This window comes from Atractosteus spatula (genome assembly GCF_055471065.1).
Source record: "Atractosteus spatula isolate fAtrSpa1 chromosome 10 unlocalized genomic scaffold, fAtrSpa1.hap1 SUPER_10_unloc_9, whole genome shotgun sequence".
NCBI classification, from domain to species: domain Eukaryota; kingdom Metazoa; phylum Chordata; class Actinopteri; order Semionotiformes; family Lepisosteidae; genus Atractosteus; species Atractosteus spatula.
Window position 1 is genome coordinate 559,462 of NW_028296629.1, and position 21,831 is coordinate 581,292.

Consider the following 21,831-nt stretch of genomic DNA (forward strand, 5'->3'; position numbering starts at 1 on the left):
AGGTAGCACCTCAGCTGACCCATTCGGTCTGTATTGGTGCAGACCTGTTGGTTCGACTGGGCGCCCAGCTGGACACAGTAAACAGTGTGCTGTGGACACGGGTGAACCCAGATGCCCACTCTCTAAGCGGCGACCCCGAGAACATTCGGTCAGGTCAGACGATTCCTCAGGCCTGCCAGGTAGTAAACGAATCGGACCTGATCGTTCCTGCGTCAACAGCAGGGTTTCCGGTACGCCTTGTCCTAAAGAAGGGACAGAGGATGGATGCTGAGATGGTTTTCTTCCAACCATCAGCTCAGTTTATCAGACTGAACCTAGCAGTCTGTGGTACCCCCAGACTGGAACGGAATGGCCGAGCCACCTGCCTGTTGGTGCAAAACATAGCAAAACAAGATGTCAAAATCCCTGCTCGCACTGACATGGGACTGGTAATTGACAATGGTTTCTATGATTTCGAACTGGCCATCCCAGTACTGGGGCAGCTCCCTGGTCCCTTGGTGTACTACACCTACCCCCGACGGATGATTGCAATTATGCCAATAGAGGGATTCTGCAACCAGGAAGTGTGCAGAGTGGACCTTAGCGATAAGGATGAGATGGTTGTGTATACAGTACACGCAGGTGTTCCGACGGACCACTCAGCCGAGAGTGCGACCCGGGATACCGCCATGCCGTCAAAAGCGGGGTTCCTAGAGCAGGTACAGGAACAGGTTGGTAAGGCAGATGCCCTGGAAACGGAAAGCCAGCGAAAGCAGCTGCGTCAGATCTTCCAGGATTTCCAGGAAGTGTTTGCACGGGACGCCTACGACTGCGGGGTGACGGATTTGCACACAATGCGCATTCCTACGGCCCCTGGCGCCCGCCCAACCTATGTCAGGCAGTATCGCATTCCCCTCACGGCATACGAGTCCATAAAGCAGACGTTGGATGCTCTACTAGAGCGTCAGATCATAAGGGAGTGTAACTCCACTTATAACTCCCCACTGTGGCCGGTGCTGAAACCCAATGGTAAGTGGCGTCTGACCATTGACTACCGGCAGCTGAATAAACAGGTTCCTTTGTCACGATGGCCAATGATCTACCTAGATCAGGAGTTAGCCAAGGTGACAACAGCGAAATATTTCACCACAGTGGATGTGGCCAATGGGTTCTGGACCCTTAAGGTAGAACCGACAGACCAGTACAAACTGGCCTTTTCCTTTGGAAACAGGCAGTTCACCTGGAATCGATGCCCCTTTGGGTATTCCAACTCCCCAGCGGAGTTCAACATATTTCTGCACAAAGCCATGAGTGATGCAGCCGCCAGGGGCAACCTGGTCTATGTGGACGATATTCTGATGCGGAGTCAGACCTGGGAAGAACACATGGCCGAGATCAGGCATGTGTTGACCCAGCTCTCCCGTGCAGGGGCCAAACTGTCTCTGGCTAAGGGACAGTGGTGTAAGACCCAAGTGGAGTACGTGGGTCTATTGGTTGGAGCCCAAGGCATACAGCCACAGTCCAGCAGAGTCCAAGCTATCCAGAATATGAGGTCGCCCACTAACCTGTCTGAACTGCGCAGCTTTCTGGGAGTATGTAATTATTCCCGGCAGTTTATTGAGGATTACGCTGAAATAGCAAGGCCCCTCCACAAGCTGTTGCAGAAAGACGTGCCCTTTGAGTGGGGACCTTCCTCAGAACAGGCTGTGATGGAGCTGAAGCGCAGACTCGGTAGTGCGCCGTGCTTGGCCTACCCTGACAAAAATAAGGTCTTCTACCTTGAAGCAGGGTTCTCAGAGCACTGCCTTGGGGCTGCTCTGAGTCAGGAATATGACCAAGAACGAAGGGTGGTGGCGTATGCCAGTCGAGCCCTGAGCCCAGTGGAGCAAAAGTTCTTGGACTGCGAGAAGGCCCTGTTGTCTACGGTCTGGTCGGTAGAACACTTCCGTAGTTATGTAGGGGGACAAAAGATCATCATCGAAACCTGCCACCAACCTGTGACATTCCTGCATAGCCAGAAACTGAAAGCGGGCAGGGTGTCAAATAGCAGGATTGTGGCATGGATGATGGCCCTACAAGGCTATGAGATAGAGGTACGTTATGCACAGAGCAAGAGAATGTACCTGGGACAGGGCCTGGCTTTGGGCCAAGTGTGTCACGGCTGTGACACTGACATGGAAGCTCCAGAAACAATTCCCGCTGCTGAGCTACCGAACAATCATCGGTACTACGATGAGAACATGGGCCAGGGCTTACCCATGGCCTATGTTGACGGTTGCTCTTTTCGCCACGAACAGCAGGTGCTAGCAGGGGTAGGAGTAGTCTGGCAAGACAATACTCCCTGTGGGCCGACCCGCTATAAGCTAGGACCAAAGACTAGTCAGTATGCGGAAGTAGCTGGGGTGCTGATCACCCTCCAGCAGGCCCTGACAAATGGCCTTAAACAATTTGTCATCTGTAGTGACTCGAACTACGCCCGACATAGCTTCGTGTCCCATCTTCCGTATTGGAAGGGTAACGGCATGAAAAATGCCCGGGGCAAGGAAGTAAAGAACAAAGAGTTGTTCCTGGCCAGTGACAAGCTCACGACCGAGGCTGGAATGATGGTTTACTGGAGGAAGGTGAAGGGACACTCCCAGGTGAAGGGACCTGACAAAGACGGGAATGATGAGGCCGACCGGCTGGCCAAATCTGGCGCCTTAGAGGGTGAACCCTGGCAGTTCCAGCAGGAATGGCTACCCCCAGAAACCGTGGCTGAGGTCAAGGCGGTCACCCGAAGCAGGGCTAGACAGGATGTCGGAGCTGACCCTCAATCTGTAGTGCTTGGGTCACAGGGTTTTAACACCGATCTTGCGGAAATGCAGAAACAGGACCCAGCAATTGGGCAAATGTATCAGCATATCGCTGACCCAGTGCGTCAACCTCTTTCGGAGCAGGTGCTGAGCCAGTCTCCGGAGCTGAAGGAGCTGGCAGAGGTGAAAGACAACCTAAAAATTATAAAGGGGTTGTTGGTTTGTGTACCAGTTGCACAAGGTGTCCCAAAGTGGGTAGTTCCCCGCTGCCATCGGGGGGTCATGATCCAACACGCTCATGACGAGCCCTGTGGGGGCCACCGGGGAATCAAGGCCACGTATGACACTATCCAGCAGGTGGCATTCTGGCCTCACATGGGCCAAGACATCGCCGCGTATGTAAAGGGGTGTCTGACGTGTAGCCAGTTCCAACCATCACGGCCCTTGCACCGTGCACCACTCCAGAAAAAGGGCATGACATTCCCCTGGTCCAATCTACAAATGGATTGGGTGGGGCCGCTGGTGAGGTCATCCAGAGGGAACAAATATTTCCTCACTGTTACGTGTGCATTCACAAAATGGATTGAGTGCCTCCCAGCACCCAACGACACGGCAGAGACAAATGCAGTGCTGTTGGTGAACCATGTGTTCAGTCGATGGGGACTCCCCCTGACCGTGGACTCGGATCGGGGAACCCATTTCACAGCTACAGTAATGGCAACCCTGTGGAATATGCTTGGGGTCAAGGCCCAGTTGCATATCTCCTACCACCCTCAATCCTCGGGCCAGGCAGAAAGGGCAAACCGAACGGTGGTTAGTATGTTAAAAAAGTTTGTCTCCCCCAGCAGTAGGGACTGGGACATTAAGCTGCCCCTGGTTCTGATGGCCATCCGAGCCATGCCCCATTGCTCTACAGGGGTCCCACCTTTTGAGATGATGACAGGTCGGAAGATGACTCTTCCCCTACACTGTCTTTATGGGGTGGAGGACCTGAGCACGACGGGGGCTGCTACGGCCCATCAGTATGTGTCAGACTTGCGAGCACATCTGCAGGCAACCTTTGCTTTTGCCCAGAACAATCTGGGAAGGAGTGCAGAGGGTAGGAAAGCATACTATGACCGAAAGGCAGTTAACCAGGAACTCCAAGTAGGAGACAAGGTCCTGTACTTCCAATTTGCCAAACCCACAGGGGTGGCCCGGAAGTTCTTACCCAGTTGGACAGGACCCCACGAGAATGTCGATAAGGTATCACCGGTAGCTTATCGAATTCGGATTGAAAAAGGAAGGCAATCTCTGGTCTACAAGTGGGTGCATCGCAACCACCTCCGGTTGTATCGCCCACCTCAAATGGCGCCGGAGGACACAGAATAGGGTTAAAAGTCTAAACCCGATCAAGAGGGGGGTGCCCTTTTGTAGCTGCAGGTAGTTAGGTACTGTAGTGTAGGTCCTCCTAGGAAAATATATTCAAAATTATAGTGGAACTGTACCATGTGCCTCATCTGTGTTCCAGAATGGGAATCCTAAAACTGCCACGGCTGGTCCTGACAGTGCTGTGGATCGCCTCGACACAGCCCCTTGAAGTTGTGGAACCCGGTCCTCCTACCAGCATAGTCCTGCAGGACGCTCCCGGATTGTTGTTAACAAATTGCAGAACACATACTCAGCGAGTGTATGTGCGGCTGGACCCAAGTGATGTGTTTCGGAAGCACATCAACATGAACAGTAGGGTGTCCTATCATGGCAGGCAGTGGGCTAAGGATGCTGTATGGCATGCCCAGCTAGACACTATACACATGCTCCGCCAGCTGAGGAAGGCAACAGTCAGCCAGGAGGAGATGACAGGCCTCAGCCGCCCCAAAAGGTTCTTGGGGGGTCTGATTGCTGCGGCCTCCGCCGTGGGTTCGCTATTTTCAGCTGGTCTGTTTGCTGCTAACACTGTCACCCTGACCACCCTGAGAAGGCAGGTGTCTGGGTTACGTAAGGAAATGCCAGAAATTCAGGACAGGCTGTATCAACAGCAGCAGCGGCTGGAAAGCCTAGGGAAAACCTTCCAGGGCACAATATTAGCAGTAAACCTTCATGCAGCAGTGTTAAATAACACCCTCCACACCGTGGGCAGGATTGTCGACGTGTTACAGTGGGATTATGCTTACGTGCAACAGGTCAGGATGCTGATGCAGGATTTGCTTAGGGAGCTTAGTGCCACGGTAACTAGCCTAGCCATGGGACAGATTCCAACCTACTTGGTTCCACTGTCCTTAGTAGAAGAAGTACTGAAGACAACCACTTCCGAGATGGTGCAGCCATTGCAGGTACATCTTGCATACAGTCTAGGCAGTGCCATTCCTATACATGTCAACCCCGAAGCCAAGGAAATAGGTTTCCTGTTGAACTTTCCCATCGTGAGTAGCAAGGATATCTATAGACTCAAGTCTATATCGAACGTTGGCTTCTGGAGGGGAGACATGCATGTGAAGTTGACCACCCCACCGCTCGTAGCTTACCAGGAGGATGATCCAAATTTGTATCTTGTTCCAAACCTGGAACTGTGTATATCAACCAAGGATATCCACTGGGTATGCCCGAGTAAGCCATTCCTTAGGGACACAACTCAGAGGTTGTGTGGTATCAGAAAGGGGGCTGCCACTGAAAAGTGTAAGGCCACAGTGACGAGCAAAAGTGAGGTTAATGAACCCCAGGTTGAGCAGGTGGGAAAGAAATGGCTGGTCAGCACACCACAGTTAACGGTTACAATAACCTATGACAGGCATGATACAGCTACCGAAGTGCAGCTACCCAACCAAACAGTTTCTCTACAAGTTCCTGAAGGAGCTATAGTGCATCTCAACGATTTAGCACTGTATCACCTGGAGTCAGAACTGTATGAAACGGAACTCGAGATTGTGGACGCTTTCAGAGGACACAGCGTTGACTTGGATGAGAGAATCCAAGAGACAGTAAGTCTTGAGGGTGTACAGGTAGTCGAATTTGTTCTTAACGACACAAACTTAAAAACTACACTGGTAGGTCCCAAGCACAGTCGTTGTGGATCCTCTGGGGCGCTAGGAACAATAAACGTGGTCATCTTGACACTGCTGCTGGGTAGCTGGATCATGGCTGGGGTAATGTGTTGGATGCTGTTCTCTCGTATCAAAGCCTTGTGGGGTAGTTTGAATGAGACAAAGGGAGCAATGGTTTATCACCGAAATCAGGTAACCACTCCCAAACGTCTGCCTGCTGCAGAGCTATCCGATACTGATAGTGAACTGCCGGAAGTTTAAGGTCTAGGGCTAATGATGATGCCCAATGCCTCATTCCTAGGTACCTTATAACTGAGAGCAGGTATACGCAATGTTCTTTCCAACACTATTTCCTGTACAAATTCTCGAGAGGTAGAACCCACCGTGGTACAACAAACATCACTTAACTCTGTTTTTGTTTTGAAGGCAACAACGCCTCAGGACCTCGTGACCTTCAAAAAGGGGGGATATGTAGCGGCAATGCTTGTTAATAAGACAGAATTAAGCGTTGGTATGCTCCTAAAGGAGGCCCCATCTCACCCTCCATCTCTGTGGTGCAACCACAGAGAAAGAATTCATGCAAGTTGATTTAAGATGTTTTTCTTTTGATAAGAAGCAAGCTCCCAGACGGGGATGCCATTAGCTAAGCCTGGCTATCATGATCAATGATCATCCATTGGCGCCTATCAGTCTAGGGAGTGCCGAATGGACATCTGGACTGCATTCCTAAGTGTCAAGAGTAAGTGACTTATATCTCACCTTGACCAACCAATCAGGGACTGGCAGGGCGTGGTAATACCACGTTGGTCTCCAATGCCCGCCAAACTCTCAACCAATCAGCACACATCTGGGTCTTGATCAAAAAGGGAGCGCAAGCTCAGTTCTGAGCTCTCCTTGGCCATTTTCGCGCATCCTCAGAGACAATCACGTGACAACTGCTGTTGTCTGCAAAAGGACTTGGACTTTGTTCTAAGCGCGAGGCCGAGGATCCCGTACGTACTCAGAATTCTACCAACGTGAATGCTCCGCTTGATCAACGGCAGCCTACAGTTGGACCCTCGTCGACAACCTGAATAGCTTATTCAGAAGCAGCGCTGGACCGGGAACGAACCAGTTTCTTCCCAGGCAAAAGAGTGACTTGTGAGGACTCGCGGTCACACTCTGTGCATAGAGACTTTCTACTAGCCAGCTGGTAGATCCCCTCGGAGCAACGACTGCCCTGTGCGCCACAGTCAGATTCCTCCGCCCTTCCTACTCCGAGCTGCACCTCGACTGGTTGGCCGGTAGCCAGAGGACGCCGACACAACGCCCATTGGACAACCGCTGCAACAGAGCCTGTCAGCTGGTTTGGTGTTCGTGCCGGGAAATTCCAAATCCATACACAATGGATAAGTAAACCCCATGTTCTACATTGCGTCTCGAGAATTCAATTGTACCTCAACACAAGTTGTTATCAATTTAATTCATGAGTAATGTATTTACTTCCGAGTTTAGAGTAACAGTGGGTAATAACACTGATTAGCGATTCGGTAACCGAACGATATATATTGAAATATATTCTCTGTTGTGTATCTCTTTGTGTTTGCATCTCTTCGAGATTATATACCTTGTATATTGATAACCCTCACAGTAAGGTCTGCCGCTTGTATCCAGGCAGACTAGTATATGTTTGGTGCACAGTTTATATTAATAAATGTATCTCGTGTATTGAACCCGTGTGTGTGCGTTGTTAGTTGTTCTGACGATTGATTTTCTAAAAGCCCCAACGAACAACCTCGTGATTACTGCTACAATTGATAATTGTCTCAGTAAACCCATCAAACCACTACAGGCTCCTTATCCAGGAGGAAGGCTCAGTGTTTTTCACGAGCATCAATGCACAGTTTTTGTGCAGGTTCATCTGAAAAGAAAAGACATCTCATGTCTCCCTCTGTCATCTGTGAGCTTCAGCAGTTGTCTTTGTGATGACCTTGCCGTTGTAATCACACACCACCTCTCCCTTCTGGAAACACCTGGAAGTCACAAACTTCTTCCCCTTCACAGGATCGTCAGTGATGCTCAGGCCTTCCCAGATTTGATACTTTATCAACTTTTTAATTTGCATGTCATTTGGTGGCAGTCCTGTGTTGGGCTTCCACTTCTCAAGCACTTCAGACACTGTTGATACATTGGCTGACCAGTCCATCTTCTCCATCTCCTTTCACAGCTGCTGACCTGGGCATTACAGCGCAGTTTAGTGAAGTAAAGATGAAATGGCTGATAAAACACAAATAAAATGCAATTAAGGTACATTCCAGATTTTCTTAAATACTGTACATGATTGGAGCTATGCAGGTGGAGGTCTTTTGTTCGGTATTAACATGGATTTTAATTGGCTTCTATGAAAATTGGCCATGGTGTGAGTGAGTCCTGTGATGGACTGGTGTCACATTATGGGTGATACAGTACTTTGCATCCACTGCTTGCCAGGATGGTTCCAGTTCTACCACAACCCTGAATTGAGTGGATGGGTATATCAATGTAGCCATCAACTTGCATGTTCCTCTTCTTCACTCAATGCAAAGGAAGCCAGCTGTTGTTTGAGGTTTTGTGCTCTTTAACAGGAATTATGACCATTTTTGTGCCCACTTGTTGAAACAACACTTTCTTTGCACCCATTCCTCAACCTGTAATAGCGAGAAAATAAAACTGAATACACCAAACTGTAAAAATCCCATCTATGTAATTTCTTACTTTTGTTGTATGAAAGTATTCTTACTGTCATGTTCTTTACCACCCCTGGGTGCTACAGGTGCTTCAGCTGGAGAAAGGCTTGCAGGTAATACAGTACAAGAAGCTGCTCAGGCAAGGTGATGTCTTGCCCAGTCTGTGCAACACATCTCTCTTTGCAACCATCAACACCTTCCAGCAATCCTTCGTACTTGGTTCTGGACTCTGCAACTGTCTATATCTGTGGGAGAAATTAATATTCATCAACTTGTTTTTGTATTCAGATTAAAAGTACAACTGAAAGAAGATTTAAAATGAAAATGACCTATTTTTAGTAATCTCTTGGCAACATTGTTACTGTTCTTCTTCTGAATATCCTTTAGGATACTTTGGAAGTTGATGATGAGGTTAGCCAGGCTGGGATCCTCTACTTTCACACTGATATCATTTAGGATGTAGCCCAAAAAATGGTTTATGTTCTTAATATAATTAGCAATGATTTGGTGAGACAGTCCAGTGGTCTTCATTTGGTTACAATAATTGTTGTTTTGGATAGGCCCTTTACAAAGTTTAAGGAAGATGCAGATGGATCCATAAAAACAGGAATCTGGAAACATTTTCTACCTGACAAATGTAGAGTCACTATGTTTATGGCTGAGATTTCACATGGGTGAATTTTAAGCTAAGGAGTAAAAACATGTGCTATGGAAATATCACTGCTCAATTTTAAATGCCTTTAAAAATAAATACCTCCTGAGAGCAATCTGCCACTCCAAGATCCTTGGTAAGGTCCTGTTTAAACCCAGCCAGGTGAGGAGCATCCAGGGAGTGCGTTCTGTCCAGTCCAGCCTGGGTCACCGTCTTCCTGAGAGCCTGCTGATGGCTTTTAAGAACTGGGGGGACAGTAGGAATACAAAATACACATTTAAACATTTTTACTTCTAAGACAAACTAGAATACAAGTATAAAACAAAAGATACATTTGGAAAAAATAGAAAGTTCTCCAAAACTCACATCTTCCCCTTCCTCTTCCACTTCAGTCTCTGGCATCTCTTCCTCCTGGACAGCAGCCTCTTGCTCAGGGCATCTGGACCACTGGTATATCATTTTAACATACCCTTACATAAAGGTAAAGGTTAGAAATGAAACAGAAGAAGCCTTATAAATTATAAATATCTTACCTTGCTGATGTGTCTTCAGGATTCCACATAAAACAGTCCATGGACTCCGCCAGTCTCACATTCTCACCACACATGAGCCCTATGCTCTTGCAATCCCCGACCTGCCCATTCCTCAGGTGATTCAACAAGTCCTTCCTGGCCTGGAGAAGGAACTTGCTGATCTCCTCTGCTGAGGCTCATTTCATACACACCCTCTTTAGGTGAAGAGGAAACTGGTCAAATGTCTTCAGGCAGGTCTTGCACACCAGAGGAATCCTCATGGGTCTCTCTTGAAAATAAATAACTTTTGTGTAAAGGAACAAGTCAAGACTGTTTCAGTTTCTTAACCGAGCCTTAATTTTCTCTCCAATAGCTTCACCATATTGTTTATTGTATTTTTATCAGAATTATACCTTGCTCTAAAATAATGACTTTATAAAACAACTTAACTCTTACTTGGTCTTGTTCGCAGTCTTTCCAGTAGAAGTCGTTGTAGAATTTAAAAACTGCTGTGATAATTTGATCTGCCCGAGTGTCCTTCCCTAACCCAGTATTGATAGCTTGTGTACTGTAGGGTCCAAAGGTGGTGTTCTGCAATTTCCTCCCATAATGTTTCTTTGATCAGTTGGAAGCAAGTGTGAAAGCTTCCTCCCAGTGGGGAAGCTCAAGATCCTCTAGTTGTATGACAGATTTTCCTCGTAGTGCTCTTCGAGGATCTGCAGTGTGGTGTGAAGCCAATTTTTGGAATTGCTTACCAGCTTCAAATATGTGAGTTTGGGTGGCTTGGCAGGTTTTATGAGGCGCTTGAGTTCCTCGGTCTTCCGTCGTAGGCTGGTGGGTGCTCGGTTCTCCCGTCCAATAAAACTGCTGTGTTTTGTAAATGGTGGACTGTTTGGATCATTTTGTAGATGATCCTGGTTCCTTGTTGGAAGGTATCCTGTCTGTTTGACATGTTTGTTGTGTAGGCAGTGTGGAGGGTGACCGTACGGTTGCGTGCGTTGTCAACTCTGGATTGATCCATACTTACCATTTAAATGCCTAAAGCTTCGTTGACACCGTTAGGTTTCCACTGTTAGGCAGCTTTACCTCTGTAGAATCTGTGGCTCCATAGGAAGACAATCTTGCCTTTCTGTGTGTCGCTATGTTTCTGCCTGGGTCTTCTTCAGGCATTGTTCTGGAACACTGTGTCCATGCTGGCCTGTTTTTATCCTGTTTTGTAAGGGGCAGTGTGTTGTAGTTCCTCCTAGGGGGCTAGTTTGTATCCTATGGTCTGTGTTCCTTCTGTACGTTTCTGTATGAGTAGGTGCAGTTTCAGTTGGTGAATGGGTTTCTGCTTTCCCTGGTGGAGATTATGCATGGACCATTAACATCTCAATAGGCAATCAGGGTCTTTTGTTTTCCTCCCTAGTAGGACTGTGCAAGCTGTGCGAGTTTCCATAGCTGATTGGTTTCAGTTATTCTTCTGTTTGTTGCATGTTAGTATGGTGAAGAGTTCCAGTCCCTGTAGGATCTGGCTAGTTAGGAGAGGGGAGCAAAGCTCCTTCTCCCAGATTTTGTCCAAGAGGGGACCATCTGGGACAAGGAGAGCACTCTCCTTCCAACGACTAAAACCCTCCCGGTTTTTCTGATGTTCAGGTCTTGTGTAAAGATAGTATTAAGTCTTTTGATCCACTCCCTTTCCTTTTTCTTTCTTTCTATCTCTGTCCAGTTGGGGTTGCTTTCCAGTCCCGTGGTTCCTGATGTACCTGTGTTGTGTCAGCTGGGTTCGGATGGAGTTACCCGTTCCTCCCACATAGGTCACCCCGCACTTTTTGCACTGGATGCTGTAGATGGCGTTATTGATGTTTTCTGAGAATGCCCTTTGCAACTGGAAGATTTCTTTAGTTTCTTTGTTTTGGATCATTGTTTTCTGTTATGAAATGTTTGGCTCTTGGTGTATATGATCTGTTTTGCACAGGTTTTAGCTTGCTTTGGACTAATTAATGCTGAAGGTTTTTGTTTTTTTCTGTGTGCAGATATGATTTTGTGCTCCCTTAGTATGTTTGTGTTTTGTAATATCATGGTTTTTGGTTGGTTTTTATGCTGAGTTGAGAATGTGATGTGTTGAGGGGTATTTTTCTGTCATCTGGAGTTTTTCTATTTAGAAATGTTTGTGCCACATTTTTGAGGAAACTTTGTGTGTATCTTCTCTGGCATAAAGCTTGGAAGAGTGTGTATTTGGCTTCCTCAAAGTCTTGTTGTTGTGTACAGATTTTGTGGAAGTGTAGGAGTTGTGATTTTACCAGTCCTTTTAAAGTATGTTTTGGGTGGAAGCTATCCTTGTGCAGTAAGCCGTGTGAATGTGTCTTTGAAAAATACCTTGATGTCCAGTTTGTCTGTGTTGTTGAAGGAAGAAACCTTGTATGTGGTGGTGTCTAGGAAGTCTATCAGGCTACCATGCTTGGTGTATTTGAGTTTAATGGACCTGTGGTGTGTGTTGAGGGCGTTAATGATTTCTTGTAAGGCTTGATATGTGCTGCCTATATGTTTATTTTTTATATCTTTGCCCTGGGATGGACGGGTGTCCTTTCGAGGGTGTAGCCTGCCATGTGTCTATTTCTTGCCACGTTTTAAAGTGGAGTTACAATCTTACTATTTTTACAGTTTTAAATTGACATTTACAAATGTATATTGAAGCAGATACCCACCTGAACTAAACTATGTCAGCATGTGTAGTCTGCAAAGGAACAAGTAATAGGTTTATTCCATACTGAAAAGAGAAGAGAGAAAACTCAATGTTTCGGCTGTGAAGCCTTCTTCAGGTGTGAGAAAGACAGGGCAGATTACAAAGATTAAATAGCACAGAAGAACAAAAGCTGGGAGAGGGGAGGAGGCAGGAGCAGCAGAGAGGCCACACAGGAAGTGCAAAATGGAGAGAGGTGAAGAAAGGTGTGAAGTCAAAACCTGCAAGAGAATAGAGAAGATTACATTAAAATAAGTCAGTCATTGAGAGATCCTGGCTATTTGAGGTGAAAAGAAAAACTATGGGCTTGGAGAAATCTTTAACCTTCCCAGCCCTAATATGTTCTCTGAAGCATTCTCCTAGTCTCCTTTCGGTTTCCCAAATGTAGATAGCTGGACATTTTTTGCAAGAGATACAGTAAATGAGATACAGGATGTTGTCAGGGTTATCTGGAATTGTCCTGTGATGCCCTGAATGTCGTTAGATATGTATTTGCAAGTGATGCAGCGAGTGCTATTGCAGGGGAAGGTGCTGAGTGTGAGGGAGCTGTGAACAAGAAGCTTATTTGGTGGTCAGCGATAAGAGATGATTGGGCGGTCAGAAAAAAGAGTACCAATGGAGGGATCGTCCTGTAAAATGTATTCATTGTTAATGATGGTCCTGGGGATAGAAATTGGGTTAGGGTGGTAGGGAAGCACCGAGGGAATGCAGTTGTGAGACTGGGAGTTCCTGATTGAGTTGATGATCCGAGGGCTGTTTTTGGCCCGGGAGTAGAATAAAGCGACACCTTTCATCAAACATTTTGACAGGTACCACGCCCCCTTTTTCAGCCAATGGGAGGCCGTCATGGGCAGATGTCCTGCCCCCTTATCGGCCAATGGTGCAATGTTATGGGCGGATGTCCCGCCCCCTCGAGAGCCAATGGTGTGGCATAATGAGTGTTGTTGTCCCGCCTTCCACCCCTAGCAGCCCCAGGCCTCAGGGTCCAAATGCCCACCACCGCATCCCCTTCGATTTATAAATAAGTGTGTGAAAGAGCGTATTAGCAACGAGGGATGGAAGGTGATCATGTCTGCTGCAAATTTGAATGCAATCTATTATAACCCTCGGGAATCGGCGGTGTGGGAAGTCTGGTGAGTGCAGCGAGTTTCTGGGATGTGAGCGCACGCACACACGCACACTGACTGACTGACTGACTGAGTAAAGTGTCACAGAAAGAACTCGCAGGACAAATAGCATGTGAAATGTGAACCACTTTATTTCATCAGTAGGTTTTAAATTACAGAAACATCCCAGTATACACTTTTAAACTTTTCACACACATTACAGACTACTGCTTGCAAACGCCAATTAAATGTTGGTGCAGAAAATTAGTTGTAGCTATCGCCCCAAAATTGTTCAGAAACTCAGCAGCATCTGAAAAAGCATTTATAACGCCCTTTCTCTTGCCATTTCTATAGCCATGAACACCGAACTCGGCGACCTTAACAGAGCAAATAAAGTAGCCTGAGTGATCAGAGGGACGGTGTTACCACAGGTTCTATGTAAAATACGTTGTATTTTGGAATACAAACCACTGAATCCGCCAGGCTTCAGTTTCTAATCTGAAAACATCAGAATCACAGTAATTTCACTCATGTTCTTTACATGCACATCTATCTCTTTAACAAATTCAAGGACATTAGCATTCAGTTAATTGATTTTCATTTCAAACTTTGCAGAAAGAAGAGTGTAAAGCACTTTTTGTAAGAATTCTTACGTATACATTCGAAATTTTTCGTTCTTCTCACAATGGCACACCTGTGTCTGTAAAACAGAGTGAAAGCTCTATTCACATTGCGAGTATTTCACAGCCCTGGTTTTACATAGATCTTTTTTCTTTTCTGTAAAAATAAGTATAAATAAGTATAAAATAAGTTTTGCAACGCACCAAAAGTCACGTGTAGTATTTTTCCATCTACCTTTACAAGTAAGGAGCGTACATACTCATATGGCGAGCGGTCGTCAATTATTTTTCTCAGCAAGTGCTTTATACTCCGCTCAGTATCATCTGTAAAAGTATAGGCACCCAGGCCACTGGCGATGTACAGAACAGCCGATAAAATTCGGGCTAAACTGAGACACTTATAAATTTCTAATGCGGCAAACAACACATCTTTGTACTGTAACATGACCAGGGGAAGGGTCATTTATAACAGGTATTTTCGGAATGACCTACTTAAAATACTAGATATGGACCTTAGCAAAATGGCTGCCAAAAAGAATCAGCTGACCGGTAAATGGAAAGGGTCTACCCTGAGAAACAATGAGACACAGCTGAGCCGCATCAGGAACCGAAATATAAGTGCCCTGGAGGCAGTGAACAGGGCGGAAGCCGATAAGGTGAATGCGGTTTGGAGGAAAAGAGAGGAAAGAGGTGTATGTTAAAGATCGGGCTAAAGAATAACGGACTACTGAAAGGAGAAAAGGTTTATGGTTTTTGGATTACGGACACTGGATAAGGATACATCGCGGATTGGCTTTATTACGGACTTTTGGAACTCGGATCGAAACAGGATTAAGGGAACGGATTACGGACTGTATTTGGAAGATAGTTGGAGGAAGAAATGCCACGAAACTCAGGAAAGAAAAGTGTGGTGTGAGTACTACTTTCATTTACATAAACTTTCCCCCGGAGACACCACAGTACCCATCCGCGCACCCGACAACCAGGCATGTGTGACCCCAGTGACCTGGATGATTAATCAAACAGGCCGCGCATTCATCAACCACAACCCCCTTTAAACAATGGTTGAAGGTGCAACATACCACCGACTTTACAATCTGATCCATAGCATCGGGCTCATTAGAGCCATCGTTAGCTAAACTAGGTTGAACATCATCATTAATCACATTTTGGCGAACACACATGAACAGACACGAAACATTCAACCTTGATGGTAGTTTGAAGATTGATGCGTCGACCTCTTCGTTATTCTATTAAAGGAAAAAAGAAAAGGAAGGCTTAACAAAATAAATAGGCATGCTTTTTACCTAAAATATTTAAATTGTAATGCCTCTTTTGTGTTTGAGTTCTTCGTTTGCTTCGAACTTGCTGTGGTTTAATATTTACCATTTGTAGCAACTCTTCATCAGTCGTTGACGGACCCGCAACACCTGAATCACCATCAGAGTTCACATGACAGCCACTGTCACACACCACTGAGTGCTGGGTCAGCTTTTGCTAAAAAGAAGACAAAGTGTTGAAAACGAAATACGCTAAACGCAGATTGAAACAACAATTCCACTATCAGAAAAAATATTTTAGCAACCTACTTCTTCAGTTTGCATAGCAGAGGAATCCGATGATTCACTACTCAAAGAAGCCATCTTCGCAGCAGTCAATATCGGGGCCGCACAGCTCAGGTGTCACACTTCAAAACTGGCAAGTCGGCTAATTTAAACATAAACTCCAAATTTGTAACCATGCTCAAGACATTTTTCAAATGGTTGTGATGTTTTAGAACGCCCCACCATATCCCCCCGCCCCAAAATCACACGTGTTTTATCGAGAGTGAAAAGTAATCACGTTGAATTAAAATATGTAAGCTTATTTCAATGACAAATTCTCAACAACTTTTCAAAAGTTTGAAATGATTTTCCACGTACCGTGAACGTAAAGTCTTTAAACCTTAAAAATATTAACATGCAACCTAAGCCTCAAATGATGTGTGTTTCTCTAGAAAAGAAATTACATTGAATCAAAAAATGTAAAACTTATTTTATCTTTTGAGAAGAGCATTGTAGGGCGGGACTTTATATTTTAGTGGATAGGTCATAAAAGTGTTAAAATAATTGAATAAGACACATTTAGCAGCGATAACCTATAAGCACGAGCAAAAATTGATCTTTATAACGCTTATAGATTTTAACAATATAACAGACTTTACAAAAATGTTTACTTTTAAAATAAATATTACATCACAACATGTCCACACCCAAGCACCTACCGTTAAAGGTTATGGGATGTAGAGATACAGTATATAAGGTTCATGATAAGAATAAATGGCTGGCGATAAACCTTTCCTCGATCCTTTGCGGACTTGTAAAACTGTTCATGATCAGAATAAAAAACGCTCACGCTAATACACAAGCACCCGTGAATCGCCAAAGCTGACAAATAAACAGACGGACAAGCCGCACTGCATGTGTGAACAGGGGAATGAGCAAGCGAGCGGGGATAGGGCGCCTCCTGCGCTTAAAAGCTTAAAGCACCTGGTATTCCCAGGCGGTCTCCCATCCAAGTACTAACAAGGCCCATCCCTGTTTAGTTTCCGAGATCAGACAAGATCAGGCGTGCTCAAGGGGGTGTGGCCGTAAGCGAGAGCAAGGCTCGCTGGCACCCTTCTTATAGAGAGGACAGCTCTGTCACCTCTTTTACGACGCTGCTTTTTTTCCCTTGCGTTTTTCTCTTCTTCCCACATTCTCTCTCTTCACTGCCTTCGTCCCCGCTCTATTTCACTTCAGCCTTTCACTTGTAGCGGCAATGGTTGTTAATAAGACAGAATTAAGTGTTGCTGTGCTTTTTCTAATGAGACCCCATCTCTCTGTTCATCTCTGTGGTGCAGCCACAGAGAAACTATTCATGCAGGCTGATTTAAAGATGTTTTCTTTTGATAAGGGACAGCTCCCAAATGGGGATGCACTTAGCTAAGCCTAGCTATCATGATCAATGGTCATCCATTGGCGCCTATCTGTCTAGGGTGTGCCAGATGGACATCTGGACTGCATTCCTAAGTGTCAGGAGTAAGTGACTCACATCTCACCTTGATCAACCAATCAGGGACTGGTAGGGCCGAGTAACCCACGTGGGACTCTGATGCCCATGGAACTTTCAGCCAATGAACGAGCTGAAGTTCCTCCAGGTAAAAACAGGCAACACAGAGGGCCTGAGAGACTATTTCCTGGACTTTTCTAAAGGGAATTCAAAGGAGAATTCCAGGGCAGGACGGCCCAGGAGCAAAAGGCTCCCAAGGGCAGGACATTCTCGCAGCGCGCCTCCTGACCATCCTAAGACTCAGCCCGGACAACCACGGAACGACCAGTGTGTCCGAGTGCCAGAACTTTCCTTTGTTCTAAGAGTCTAGAGCGGAGGTTGCCAGAGAGTAACCAGAGGATCCACCTGAGGTAAGCACCAGCAGCAAGCCTTGTGAACAGGTCGGAACTGTGGACAGCTGAATCACTATTCAGAACTAGCGCTTCATCAGGAATGAACCGGTCCTCTTCCTGACTTGCTGGGACCCACAGTCATCTTTTCTCCTGTGCACAAACTTTGCTAGTTAAAGCCAACACTAACTAGCCGGTCAGTGATCATCTGCAGCACAGCACAGCCTGGCACGGAGCCAGAGAGCCCGCAGGAGATCTGAATCCCCAGAGATTGGATGAGTATTCAACTTCAATGCATTACAGCTTGAGAATTCAATTGTTATCCCAACCAGTTGATATCAATTTAATTCCTAAGAGTTATGTACTTGTTTTCAGTATCTAATGTAGAAGTTGTAACCAAGTTCACTTTATGAAACGATCTAAATGAATGATATACTGAACGTATGTCCTCTTGATATATGTAACTCTTTGTAACTGATTGTATATATACCTTTTGTATTCTGATAACCCTCTCGATAAGATCTGTTAGGTTTATATGCATATTTTTTGTATTAATAAATGTATCCTCGTGTATTAGTACCCGTGTGTGTGTGCGTTGTTTGAGTTATATCGCATGGTTGGATTCTAAGGCCATCAAAAGAATCATTTTGTGATTTACGGCTACAATTAATAAATGTCCCCGTACATGCCCAAACCCTACAGAACTGGTGCCTTCAGAGAGCACACTACATTTATTGGCGTCCCTGGACGGGCTATGGTAAGACTGAAATGAGACAACCAAGCGGAATAATTCAATATAAAACACCGCGGGTTTCATACTCGATAATACAGTGTGCTGAAAGCCGAAAGGAAAAAAGTTCCTCTTGCTCTTTAAGCAGTGCTTGATTGTTTTGTGATCTTTTGCGATCTACTGGGTTGATTGCATACTTGATCTTGTGGTTTTCTGTGGTTGAACTGTGATTTCGTACTTAAAAGTAATACTCTTTAAGTTTAACGATGGTTGCTAAAAGGTCTGAATTCAAGTCGCTATTAAGCACTCTCTCTAGCAGCGACAGGTCTGACCACGATTTCCGTCATATCTCCGTCAGCGGAGAAGCTAGGAGAATAAACCTCCATTCTCTGAGAGAACTAGCGAAGGACATGGAGAGATTTGACCCTGCAGTGTCAGAGAATAATATCGAGAGTTATATTCAAGACCTCAGGTATACCCTGCAGTACCTGCCAAATGCTACAGAACAGGAAAAAGTGTTTCTGGTCAGGAAAACTAGCAGCAGAGCTGTACATGAGTGGATGGCTAGGCAGATGAAGAAAGTCTGTGATGACTTTGAAGAGCTGTGTCAAGCACTTATCAGAATACAGTGCGTTTATTGACCCGACTGCCGCGATAGCCGCCGCCCTTAACATTAAGCACGAGAGAGCAGAGTCCCCTCGCGAATATTACGAGAGACTTAGATGAACTTATTTTGCAGGGCGAAATGATGAGGGTTGAGAAGAGAACACACATTTCAAGGGTTTATTCATTGCGAATCTCCACCCGTCAGTCAGAAAGATGATCTTAATGCATACAGATGCACAGACCATGAAAATGACTGATATTAAGAGATTCGTGCAGAAAGCCTGGGAGTATGATGTCCAAAGTCGCTCTGAGCAAAAAGCTGTTAAAGCGACTGTGTTCGCCGTCAGAGCCAGCAGGGTTAATTCCCCCGTGCTCAAAGGAGCACAGGCTCCTGAGCTGGCTAAGCCCCGTTCCAAAGCAGGCACACAGGACCGCACCCAGCATCCTAAGTTCCATGAGAACACCGGGGAAGAAAAAGGGCTAGATAAAGCTGAACAAAAGGATTCAGTAGCCGCCCGCCTGGCCAGGCTTGAACAAGTTTTATTAGGACAGAGACAACCGCTCCCCAAGGCTGCCGGAAGCGTGAATGAGCTGATACTCTCCACTGGAGGAGGCGGAGACCCGCCCCCTCTCCCTCCCTCAGTCTATCTGATTGAATGGAAGGGTTCCTGCCTGGATGAGGTCAGCCACTCCCAAGCGAGTGCTGACTCCACCCCTGAAGTCACAGAGCAGGCAGTAAAACAGAGAGGAAAAGCAGGAAGCTTTTACCTCAAGGCTGCCATGGGAGATGTCTTACACAGTGAGACATTGATTGACACTAAGGTTGAAAGGTATTTGATGTCATACAGCAAGCTCAAACGGGTAGAAAAAGAAAAGGGCATGCGACTAAGAGAGGAACCTTTGGTGGATCACCAGAAAGGCAAGGTGTGGAAACAGGTCAAGGCTCCTAAGCCTTCTGTACAGAAGGAAGGGGGGCCAAGAGGCAGACTGTGCTCACATAGTGCCCACCGAACACAGAAGCCTATGTGGAGATTCCTTCTGTTCTCTCTGGACAAGAAATAAAAATATTTTCTTGTTCCCCGGATATACAGGGAAGTCGTGTCCCCGCTGAGGTCACAACAGCCTCCCTGCCACAGGAGCGGTGCTCCAAGCAGCCGCCTGATCCACCAGGTAAAGCACACACCTTTTACACCCCTAAAGAGGAGCAGATCTCCCCACCTGGTGATGAAAAGGAGCTTTCCCTGTGCACCCTGGCACCCAAGAGGGGTCAGGACCACCACCCCGCCTTGGTGGAAGGGATCCAGATGGCAGGAGAGCAGGTTGGTGAGGTAGCCCTCACCCTTAGCCCTGAGAGATCCTCTATTAATGAGGATCTGCTTGAGCAGCTGTCGCAGGGCCACCGCCAGGTGCCCCTGGTGCAACATTCACAGGTTAGTCAGGAGGTCCAGCTGGACGCTGAGACTACTGCGCTGTGGACACACCTGATCCCAGATGCCGATTCCCTCTGCTGTGACCCAGGGAACCTGCAGTCAGGTAACATTATTTCTCACAACTACCAGGTAGTGAGTGAGACTGACCTGATTGTTCCTGCCTCAACGGCAGGGTTGCCAACACACCCAGTCCCCCAGAGGGGACAGGGAATGAAAGCCGAGCCGGTTTTCTTACAGCCTCCAGCTCAGTCTGTCAGTCTGAGTCTGACCAACAGTGGTTCAGCCAGACTGGAGCTGGATGGTCAAGTCACCCGCCTGCCAGTGCAGGACATCGCAAAGAGGGGTGTCAGAATCCCCGCCTGCACTGACATGGGCCTGGTGGGTGATAGTAAGTTCAAAGACAATGAACTAGCTATCCCAGTGCTGGGGCAGCTCCCTGAACCCCTAGCGAGGGAAGGGGGGAGCGAGCACGTGTCCTACACCTACCCAGCGTACGATTGTAAACATGCCGATAGAGGGATTCCTCAATCAGGAAGTGTGCAGGGTGGACCTGAACAGTGAGAATGGGATAACAATCCCAGATCACTCAGGTGCTCCTGATGACCACTCAGCCGAGGGTCAGGCATGCTCCACCGCTGCACCACCCCCTGCAGGGTTCCTAGAGCACAGGCACGAACAAATCGAAAAAGCAGATGCCCTGGAAAAGGAGGAGCAGCATCAGCAGCTGCGTCAGATCTCCCCAGATTTCCAGGATGTTGGTGCCCAAGATGCCACATGGCATACTGAGAAAGACACCATGTACACGCTGCGCCAGCTTAGAAAGACAACAGTCACTCAGAAGGAGATGACTGGGGTCAGCCACCCGAAAAGACTTTTGGGAGGACTTATTGCTGCCGCCACTGTTGCACGTTTGCTTTTTCTGGTAGGTTTGTGTGCTACTGGCACTCTCACCCTGACTGCCCCGAGAAGACAGGTGTCAGAGATGCCAGAGGGTAGTGACAGACTGTATCAACAGCAGCAAAAGTTGGAAAGCTTAGGGAAAACCCTACAGGCAACTTTCTATGCAACAGGGTTAAACCTTATTCCCCAACCAGTGGACATGATTGTTGGTGTTATACAGTGGGTTTATGCTTGTGTGCAACAGGCCAGAATGCTGACACAAGACCTGTTAAGGGAGTTTAGTGCCACTGTAGCTAGTCTAGCCACGGCACAATTCCCAACCCACTTGATTCCACTCTTCTTAGTTGAGGAGTATGTGACATTAACCCCATCGCTCAAAGCTCACCCAGAAGGCAATCCAAGATTGAATTCGGTTCCAAATCTTGAGATGGGTATGGCTACCAAAGCTATCCATTGGCTGTGTCTAAACAATTCACCAATGAAGGGTGTAAAGCTACTAACGAGCAGAGGGAGGTTAATGAACCCCATGAAGAGCAGGTGGGAAGTAAATGGCTGGTCAGCACACCACATTTAACTGTCACCATGACTTGTGACAGGCATGATACAGCTACCACAATGCAGCTACCTAACCAATAGTT

At 46.6% G+C, this 21,831-nt stretch overlaps 1 pseudogene; it reads right to left on the reverse strand.

The window, feature by feature from the left end:
• Nucleotides 1-16,624: 16,624 nt before the first annotated feature.
• On the reverse strand, nucleotides 16,625-16,743 carry LOC148811527 (5S ribosomal RNA; annotated as a pseudogene).
• Between the last annotated feature and the right edge of the window lie 5,088 nt (nucleotides 16,744-21,831).